The sequence below is a fragment of the Muntiacus reevesi genome, chromosome 4, assembly GCF_963930625.1.
Source record: "Muntiacus reevesi chromosome 4, mMunRee1.1, whole genome shotgun sequence".
NCBI classification, from domain to species: Eukaryota; Metazoa; Chordata; class Mammalia; order Artiodactyla; family Cervidae; genus Muntiacus; species Muntiacus reevesi.
In genome coordinates this window covers 25,989,350-26,000,071 of record NC_089252.1, presented here as the reverse complement: position 1 = coordinate 26,000,071, position 10,722 = coordinate 25,989,350, and the positions used below count along the sequence as shown (strand labels likewise).

Sequence of the window (10,722 nt, the reverse complement as noted above, 5' to 3'; positions counted from 1 at the left end):
TATCTGTTTCCCATTTTCATTTTGGCTGCACTTAACTTCATTTCCTGTCACTTTGGAATTACCCAAGGCTATATGATTAGTTCTAGCTCAGTAAAATGAAAGTCGAGTGGAAATAATGTACACCACCTCCACATCCATCCTTTAAGACCGCTCACATGTTCCTGTGTGCAGTCTGTGCCCCCGAACAATGACAGAGGTAGAGGATCTAAGGGGAGAATTTCCAAAGCCAAGTTTCTGACCTCCTCGCTCATGGCCCTGGGTGAAAAAGAAATGAACCAGAATTGCTTTTAAGTTTCTTAAATTTGGGGAAAGAGTAAAAGTTGCTGTTCTTGTGATGTTTACCTTTTTATTCACAAATTGAGCAGAATCAATTTCTTAGGCAAACTCTTTATATCAAAAATAAGAGAAAAACTTGTTTTGTCTTGGCAAATTCTTTTCTCTTATTTCTGTGATTTATGTGAAACCTTTTACTTTCTCAAGTGTTAAAACTCTAGTTACTCAATCCAACCCATTATGAACATCAGCTTCATATAATACCTTTATTTATTTTTAAAAATTTTTATAATTCCTGGTGACATATCTACTTTTCATTGGATTACTCTCATGCTGCTAGGACCAAACAAACTCCTTTGCTTTGTGAAAAAGTAGCTCATTGTCTGTAACACTGCCCTGTAGGTGACTTTCAGGAATTCAGGGAAATGACAATAAATGTAGACTTCAGAGAAAGATCTGGTTTCTTAAGGCAGTTTGGCATTTGGATGTGCCGAAGTGGTAAGAATTAAATAGTAAGAGAGAAGTGGGATCAGAGTCCAAGCTTAAAGCAAAAGCGTGTGCAATATAAATTTATAGCTATCCCACGTCTACTTTCAAAAAACTCTGTGCCATCTCTTAGTAGTGTGATTGCCTTACAGTAATAAAATAATTCTAATTCCTCCCTCCCATCTCTTATGTCATTACTATCATTCTAATGTTATTCATTTCACTTGAAAGAAGTATATATATAATCATACATAATCAAATGCACATAGCTGTTATTATATTTTGGGCAAGCCTATATATTTTACCAATTAAGAATTAAAAAAAAAATTTACCTTTACTTATTCCTTCTTCTATGTACTTCCTTATTTATGCAGCTCCAAGTTTCTGACCTATATTATTTTTCCCTTTTCTAAAGAAATCCTTTTAATGTTTAATGCAAGGCAGGTTAACTGGCAACAGATACCTTCAATGTTTGTTTTGTCTGACAGTACATTAAAAAGGAGAGACGTTACTTTACCAACAAAGGTCTGTCTAGTCAAATCTATGTTTTTTCCAGTAGCCATGTATGGATGTGAGAATTGGACCATAAAGAAAGCTGAGTGCCGAGGAATTGATTCTTTTGAACTGTGGTGTTGGAGAAGACTCTTGAGAGTCCTTTGGACTGCAAGTACATCAAATCAGTCCATCCTAAAGGAGATCAGTCCTGAATATTCATTGGGTGTACTGATACTGAAGCTGAAAGTCCAATACTTTGGCGACCTGATGCAAAGAACTAACGCATTTGAAAAGAACCCGATGCTGGGAAAGATTGAAGAGTGGAAGGGAAGGGGAGGGCAGAGGATGAGACGGTTGGATAGCATCACCGACTCCATGGGCATGAGTTTGAGTAAACTCCAGGAATTGATGATGGACAGGGAGATCTGGTGTGCTGCAGTCCATGGAGTCACAAAGAGTTGGACACAACTGAGCATCTGAACTGAACTGAAGTGACAGTCTTTAATTCTCCTTCACTTTTGAAGAACAGTTTTGCAGTGTTCGGAATTCTAAGTTAGTGTTTTTCTTTTTTTTCCTCTCAATATTTTATATATTTCACTCTACCTTCTTGCTTGCATGGATTCTGAGAAATCAACGTAATCTTTTATGTTGTCCCTATGTAGATATGTCATTTTCCCCCCTCTAGCTACTTCAGAATTTTTTCCAAATTTATTCTTTGTCTTTATTTTCTGTAGTTGGAAAGTGATATGTCTAGATGTGTTTCTTGGTTTGTTAGTTTTTTTTTCAGTGGATTTTGTCATACATTGATATGAATCAGCCATAGAGTTACACGTATTCCCCATCCCGGTCCCCCCTCCCACCTCCCTCTCCACCCGATTCCTCTGGGTCTTCCCAGCCCACCAGGCCCGAGCACTTGACTCATGCCTCCCACCTGGGCTGGTGGTCTGTTTCACCACACATAATATACATGCTGTTTTATTTTTATCTTTTTGTTTGTTTTATATTAGTATTTTATCCTCTTTGGTTTCCCTTAGCTTACTGAATCTGTAGTTTGGTGTCTGACGTTAATTAATTTGAGGTAAATTGCCATATTATTTCACATATTATTTCTTCTGTTCCTACTCTTGTTCTTCTTCTGATAGTCCTATTACATGAATGATACACCTTTTGGTTTTGTCCCAAAGTCTTTAGATATTCTGTTTTGTTTCCTTTTTCTAGATGTTGCTCACTTTGTTTTTTAGTTTTGAAGATCTGTTGAGGTAACCTCAAATTCAGAGATTCTTTCCTCAGACATGCCCCATCTAATAGTGAATCCACCAGAGACATTCTTTATCTCTGTTACAGTGTTTTTGTCCTTTGATATTTCTCTTTAATCCTTTCTTAACACTTTCATCTTTCTGCTTACACGATCCACTTGTTATTGTATATTATTTAATTCAGTAGAGTAGTAATCATACTTATTCCTGGCCTGAAAATTCCAGCATCCCTACCGTAGTTGATTCTGATGCTTTCTCTCTCTCTTCAGATTGTGTCTTTAACTTCTTAATGGGCCTTGTAATTTTTTCCTCAGTAGCCAGGCATGTTAGGTAAAGGAAATGCTATAAATAGTAATGTGGTGGTGAGATATAGGGGACGGAGAAACATTCTGTAGTACTGAGTTTAGGGCTCCGTTTTTCAGTCAGCCTGAGCCTCTGGACAGTGAACGTCACAGGTGTTTCTCAGGTTTGTTTCCCCTTCATACTTAGTGTGAGAGTAGATGGTTAGAGTGGACGGAGTTGGTGTTTCCCCTTTTCCACATGGAGCTGACTAGAGCTTCGTATTTCACTTACCCCAAATCATTCAAACTCTGATTAATACCCCAGCGGGTTAGGCTTTGGTTCACCAATTTCTCCTAAGAGCAGACTTCATTGAACAGAACAGCATGTGCTCTATTATATTTCAGGATGGTTCGTTTGCCCTCTCCTTACAGAAATTACAATGGGATATTTTTTTATATTTACTGTGAGAACCTGCTCCAGCTCCAAGAGGAATATCTCACAACGCTGTGGAGCACCTTCTACGAATGAGTCCTCTGGAGTTTTTAACTTTCAGACCGAGGCACTCAACGATTCATCAGTTAAAGTGGAGGCTTTCCTACCTTAGCAGAATCTCTGTGCCTCTAAGCCATGACTCCCTGTATTCAGCTATCTCTCCAATCTTGGGACAGCAGTTTACCCTGTTTTCTTACCTCTCTTACAGATCCAAGAGGAGTTGTTGATTTTTTTCCATCAACTCAGCTTTTTACTTGTTGTTAAGATAAAGTTGTGATTTCTTACTTCCTTATATGCAAAACTAGAAACCCGATGTTGAACTTTTTTTGCCATTTTAAACCTAGAGTGATAATATTTAACTCAGTCAACTTATTGGAGAATATTTGGGGCATGATTATTTGCAAATATTTCATATACTTGTATGTTTTCAGCTAGAAAATACATTGCCATTTACATACAACTGTATAATAAAAATCTGAGAGCGTTTCTACAGTTTACCTGACTCTTACATTGTGCTGCTTCATCACATCTTTAATTATTTCAGCTCATTATTGTTAGTGTGATGCAAAATGCTGTAATGCAAAAAGGTGACTAAGGGCTGATGAACTAAATAGATCCAAGTCTGTATTATATCCCTTGCTTCCTGCCAAACCTTTTACTATTTCCACTCATTTTCCAATTCAAAAGAGAAAATTGGTTTAAGTTACACTTGCTTTAAATTTTCTCTTCTAAATATTTTCTGAAATGACTTTTATAACAAAATTAAAATAAAAACATAATTGAGTTAGTAAGCAGGTGAAATTATCTTATGACTACTGTAGTGTTTTCTGATCCAACTGTGTCTTAGAGAGGTGTTTGTGTTTTCATAAGATTTGTTATTTCAGAATTTCCAAGATAACTGCAGAACTGAAAGAAGGAATTCAATTGAGTGTCCATGTTTAATCTTTGCAAGGCAATATATTTTAAACAATACTTCTAGTTGTCATTTTAGTCATTTTTACCTATCAATAAAGTAGTTTAATCATTCAAAATGGTATTTTGAAAAGATTCCTAATAAAACTTTATTAGTTTCTAATATGATTTCATTTGATTTAATATAAGTATTCTGGTTTTTCCGAAGTGTGCAATTATGTGGTACAAATTATATATTATATGGCATAATGGGAATTTTTATCTGGCAGAAAATCAGCTTTATGTTCTAGGTAAAATTTTCTTCATGGCAATAAAAAAGCATTGATATTGAGGCTAGTCATTTCTTTTATTTCAATTGTTCTACTAGGGCCTATGTTTCTAGGTTCTAATTTGTAATAAGATCAGAATAAAGTCAGAATTAATGAGTGTTTTAAAATTATATCTAGAGATGATTATAAATAGAATGATGGTTTCTATTAGAATATAGATATAAAAAAAGAACATAGCATACTACTTAAGTCATTTAAGATCACAACAATAAATGATAATAATTATTGTTTCATTTAAAACTTCATTTTCTTAGATATCATTTATTTAAGACTCCTCATTCTGAGTGAAAGCCATACGTAGAGAATAAGGACTCTATCCATTCTTATTGAGTTGCAATGTTGCCATCTTATTCATGTATAAAATTTACTAGCTGAAAGAATACTTTAGGCCTAATTGAAAGCTTATTTAGTTTATCACTTAATTATAATATACTTTCTATCTAATTTTTTTGACCCATAGTAGATTAAAAATGTTATGATTAACAGAACAAATGATATAGTTAACATAACATTTTATATGAGACATGCAATAATTTTTCAAAGAAAAATAGCATAAAAGAGGGTTCAGAAAAATAGTTAAAATTCTCATATTTAAGTAGCATGACAAATTGTGACAAATCTATAATTTATGTGTAAAAGATTTTAGATTGTTTCTTTCAGTATGAGGACATGTTTTAGTATAGTTTCTAAGAGTTCAACATTAAGCATAATCTTTGTTATGATTTGCCTAGGGAAGATAAAAGGTAACAGTATATCTAGTATAGCAGTGCTGTTGATTCTGTAGCTCTGCTCTAAACTTCTAAATTTCTGCTTTCTGACAATTACGTCAGGTATTGCCAATGATTCTGGTCATGGATCACCCTTTGGAAACGAAGTATTTGACCTATTCCTGAGTATTTTATTGCATGTGTCATCATTTAAGAGTATTGTTAGCAGACTAAATTATATTTAAAAAATATAATTTTGTTTGTCATGATATCTTAAAAATATATTGTTTCAGTAAAAAGCAGAAGTTAAGGAATGATGATATTTATTTGACAAAAGTATTACATAGGAGAAAAGAGAGGTGTGGAAGCTTTCCTAATGATTTGGGACGCTGCCACTGGTCGCTGCAAAGGTTCACCATAAAAGAGAGCCTGTTAGAGAACTGCCCCTGCGTCCCCCAAAGGTGGATTCCTGCCAAAGCAGGGTATTCCAGATAGCCGAGCATACTCTGCATAGCCTGGCTGAACACGTGGGATTCCTGAAGTAGATTAAGGGAAATCTAGCTAGAACTCACCAGAATTTATATCCTCTTTCTCATATGGAAGATCTTCAGAAAATACAGAATTGTATAAAATAATGAGAAGAAGGAAAAAGTATACACTTATGGTGGACACAGCAGCTTAAAATAAACTCAAGCAGGCAAGATAGTGTTCATTTAATTTATATAATAAAAGGAATCATTTTCTAATAGTATTTTTGTGTGTATGTGTACACATTTTCTAATAGTATCTTGAAGCTAAAAATGTATAACTGTCTTGTTAACAGTGACGAAAGAATAAAAGAAATGGGGATAATCCTTTTGAACCCATAGCAATGTTAAATCTATGAAAAAAGTGAAAACTAATATATGAGGCAGATTATTTAACTAAGTAGCAGAGCATCTAAAAACTCTTCGTTTGTGTTGTATTTATGTAGTTTGCAAAGAAGATAAGGATTCTCATTAAAAACATTTTCTACCTGTTTTATATCTATTTTATTTATAAAGCGAACCTTTTTGTCTTTAATTTCTTTAACTTCTCTTTCCCCCTTCAGTTCAAGGAATAAATAAATATTTTAAGTTACAAAAAAAATCATGAAATCTCAGGGAGTAAGTGCTAGAGTGTTTGAGTAAGTGCTAAACTGAGTGTATGAAAAATACCCTTATATTTTTCCCACAATGATCTAATTATTTTCAAAATATCAGAGACTTGTGGAATCAGAAGGTATTTTAAAGGCAAATGTGTCCCAACTCGCATATGTACAGAATGAGAAAATAGGGACTCAAAGATATAAAACTGGCTTGTGGGAGAGAAAGGACATAATCTTAAACATCTGATTCCAACTTTAGTGTTCTTCCTAGCATGTCACCAATATTTGATATGTTATTTCTGAATGTGGAAGTAAGTTTTTAACAAATTTTAGCTTCCAAAATGTATGATACTCCCTTAGAGTTCAGTTCAGTTCAGTCGCTCAGTTGTGTCTGACTCTTTGCAACCCCATGAACTGCACCATGCCAGGCCTCCCTGTCCATCACCAAATCCCAGAATTTACCCAAACTCGTGTCCATTGAGTCGGTGATGCCATCCAACCGTCTCATCCTCTGTCGTCCCCTTCTTCTCCTGCCTTCAATCTTTCCCAACATCAGGATCTTTTCAAATGAATCAATGACAGAATTATCTCTGTTGGTTTCCAAGGCACACTATTCATTATCACGATTATCCGCGTCTATGCCCTGACCAGTAACACTAAAGAAGATGAAGTTGAATGATTCTATGAAGACCTACAAGACCTTTTAGAACTAACACCCCCTAAAACATGTCCTTTTCATTATAGGGGACTGGAATGCAAAAGTATGGAGTCAAGAAACACCTGGAGTAACAGGCAAATTTGGCCTTGGAGTACAAAATGAACCAAGGCAAAGGCTAATAGAGTTTTGCCAAGAGAACGCACTGGTCATACCCTCTTCCCTTAGAGTAAGTGAGAACAAAATCAGAACATGAGTTAAAATATAATAAAGAACAGACATTTTTCTATATCAATGAGGACTGATATACAGGGTAATTAAATAAATCCCATAAATTATGAAGGATGTATTTATTTGGCTGGTTGGAGAATAGATAATATCCAAGCAAGAGGATTTAACACAAATCTCCACTTATGGAAGAAGCATTTTTTTTTTTCTAAATAGATTTCAACTAATGTCATATAAAAGTACTTTGCAGCAGCTCAATGAGCGTTTTTCAATTGGTTATAAATGGATTTTCCAACTCTAACTGCTCAAATAGGAATCATGTATAAGTTATAGTTTGTAATAATAATCTAAGGTAACTTGAGCATGCAGTGGGAACGCAGTAAGCCAAATATCAGTAGACCTTGTTCTTAAGTAGGTCTTTTAATTTATTTTCTTATAAAATAAGGACAAACAAGGGCGTGGACTCATATTTCATATTTTCAAGACAGTAAAAGTAGGTACTGCTCTGCCTACTTCAGTCAATATTAAGAAGTATCAAATGAAAGACCATATAAGTGCTTATTTATAATCCTTTATGTTGGTATGTCAGTTAAGTTATTAAATCAATGAGTGTAGAGTTCCCGGTTTTCAGATGAATGATGAAACATTCCATTGTGCTCACTTCAGCAGCATATCTACTAAAATTAGAATGATACAGAGGAAATTAGCATGGCCCCTGTGAAAGGATGACTCACAAATTCTTGAAGCAGTTCATATTCTTAAATATATAGTGTGTATGGAAATTTGCTGTGTGCCTCAGTGAACTCAAACAGGGGCCCTGAAACAACCTAGAGGGTGGGATGGCGGAGATGAAAAGGAGGTTCAGAGGGAGGTCTGTGGCGATTCACATTGGTGCTTGGCAGAAATCAACAAAATTCTGTAAAGCAATTATCCTTCAACTCAAAAAAAAAAAAAAGTAATGACTTTCTCACGGCCATATAGATAAGTAAATAGTAGCAAAATCAAGAATCGATTTGTGGTCAAATACTAAATTCCATTTAGATCCAAATTGTGGCATTCACTCATTATTTTCCTTAGTGCCACTTCCTTCCAGAGAACGTGTGATACTCTGTGTGATAAGGGAGTATCACACATTTTTTCCAGAGGAAAAAATTGTTATTCAAATATTTTATTATAAAACATTTCCTTCCAATTGTTTTAGTGTACATTTTGTACTTTTCGAAATATTGAAGTGTCTCCTTTTTGTACATATAAGATACTTACAGTATATTAGTTTGGTATGAAAAAGTGAGACATTGTTTTATAAATACTGAATTTATTTCCCTTACCAGTTAGTATTTAGTGCTTTTAAATTGATTTAAATATATTTTTTACTTTTTTAAACAATTACAAATCCTTCCCAAACACCAGGACATAATTAAGCCAGAAGTTATATTTTTATATGCTTATGGCATTTATCTTTTTAGGGCCTAACTAACATCAGACTAATTATTTTAGGGATAAGGCAGTAATAGGAGCTGCTATAATCTAATGAGCCATGATATACTAAAGCACAGACTTTATATTATTAGAATAATGAAATGATATACACATGCCCAGATGGTTATATAAGTATATAATCAATGCACTATTATATAATTTGAATATGTAAAATATATATATTTCTGCATCAATCACTAGTCATTAGGGAAATGCAAATCAAAATCACAGTGAGATATCATGTTATACCACTTAGGTTGACTGTTTTTAAAAAGTTAAAAAAGATCACAGGTGTTGGTAAAGGCATAGGAAAAAAGAGAACCTTTGTGCACAGTTGGTAGAATGTAAATTGTTATAGCCATTATGGGAAACAGTATGGAGTTTCCTCAAAAATTAAAAAATACAACTATTGTATGGTCTAGCAATCCCACTTCTGCATATATATCTCCAAAAGAAATTAAATCATTATCTTGAAGATATATATGCCCTCCCATGTTTAACTGCAACATTGCTTGCAATAGCCAAGTATGGAAACAATCTAAGTGTCCTTTGATGGATAAAGAATAGGTAGAATATAGGTGGCTCAGTCATAAAGAATCTGCCTGCCAATGCAGGAGACTCGGATTCAGTCCCTGGGTCGAGAAGATCCCCTGCAGAAGGAAATAACAACCCACTCTACGTTTCTTGCCTGAGAGATCCCATGGACAGAGGACCCTGGCAGGGTACAGTCCATGGTGTTGCAAAAGTTGGACATAACTTAACGACTAAACATCACCACCAACAACAAATGTATAGATGTAAAATTTCAACTTTGAAAAAAAAAAAATGAAATCCTGCCAATTGCAACAACTTGGATGAACCTGGAGGGCATTTTACCAAGTGAAATAAACAAGATACATTAGACGAAATACTGCATGATTTCATGTATATGTGGAATCTAAAATAGTTGAACTAATAGAAACAGTAGAAGAGTATTAGGGAGTAGGGAAATTGGGGAGGTATTGGTCAAAATGTATAAATTTTCAACTATAAGATGAATACATTCTGGAGATCTAATATACAGCATGGTGACATTTAAAATGAAATATACTTTACAATTTGTTAATATAATAGATCTTAAGCATCCTCACTACACACACACACACACACACACACACACACACACACACACACACACACACAAAGGTAACTATCTGAGGTGATAGATGTGTTAATGACTTTTATTGCAGTAATCATTTTTATAGTGTAAACATATATCAAATTATTATGTTGTACACCCTAAATACAATTTTGTCAGTCATACTCCAGTAAATCTGTTTAATAAATCAATATAGATTTTGTATTATTTAAATAATAGAATGGCATATACATGCTAAAGATGATTAAAGATATTATTCATTATTATATCTTTTGAATACATAAAAATATAAATGTATAGGAGTATGTTAACAGCTTCCTTTGTGGCTCAGAGGATAAAGCGTCTGCCTGCAACGTGGGAGACCTGGGTTCATCCCTGGGTTGGGAAGATGCCCTGGAGAAGGAAATGGCAGCCCACTCCAGTATTCTTGCCTGGAGAATCCCATGGATAGAGGAGCCTGGTGAGCTACAGTCCATGGAGTCGCAAAGAGTCGGACACAACTGAACGACTTCATTTCATTTTTTTTTTTATGTTAACAGTTGCAAGTGGATGCCTCTAAATTTAAAAAGTAAAGCAATAATCAGTTTTTCAAGTAATAATGAAATATAGATGCATGTAATATTGGAGGCCACTGATTGTTCAGAGAGAATCAAAATTAAAAGAAATTATTAGGGGACTTCGCTGGTCCAGTGGCTAAGACTCCACGTTCCCAATGCAGAAGGCCCAGGTTCATTCCCTGGTCAGGGAACTAGATGCCACATGCTGCAACTAAGACCCATCACAGCCAAATAAATGAAAATAAATGAATATATTTTAAAAAGTAAATTATTGTAGTGTGAAATTGGATAAAATTAACCAAAGTTG

General features: G+C 34.5%; 1 non-coding gene across 1 annotated transcript; it reads left to right on the top strand.

The window, feature by feature from the left end:
• The first annotated feature begins 7,894 nt into the window (after positions 1-7,894).
• LOC136168037 (U6 spliceosomal RNA) lies at positions 7,895-8,001 on the top strand. Its single transcript, XR_010663202.1, has one exon. It is a non-coding gene; the product is annotated as a U6 spliceosomal RNA (small nuclear RNA).
• Positions 8,002-10,722: the final 2,721 nt, after the last annotated feature.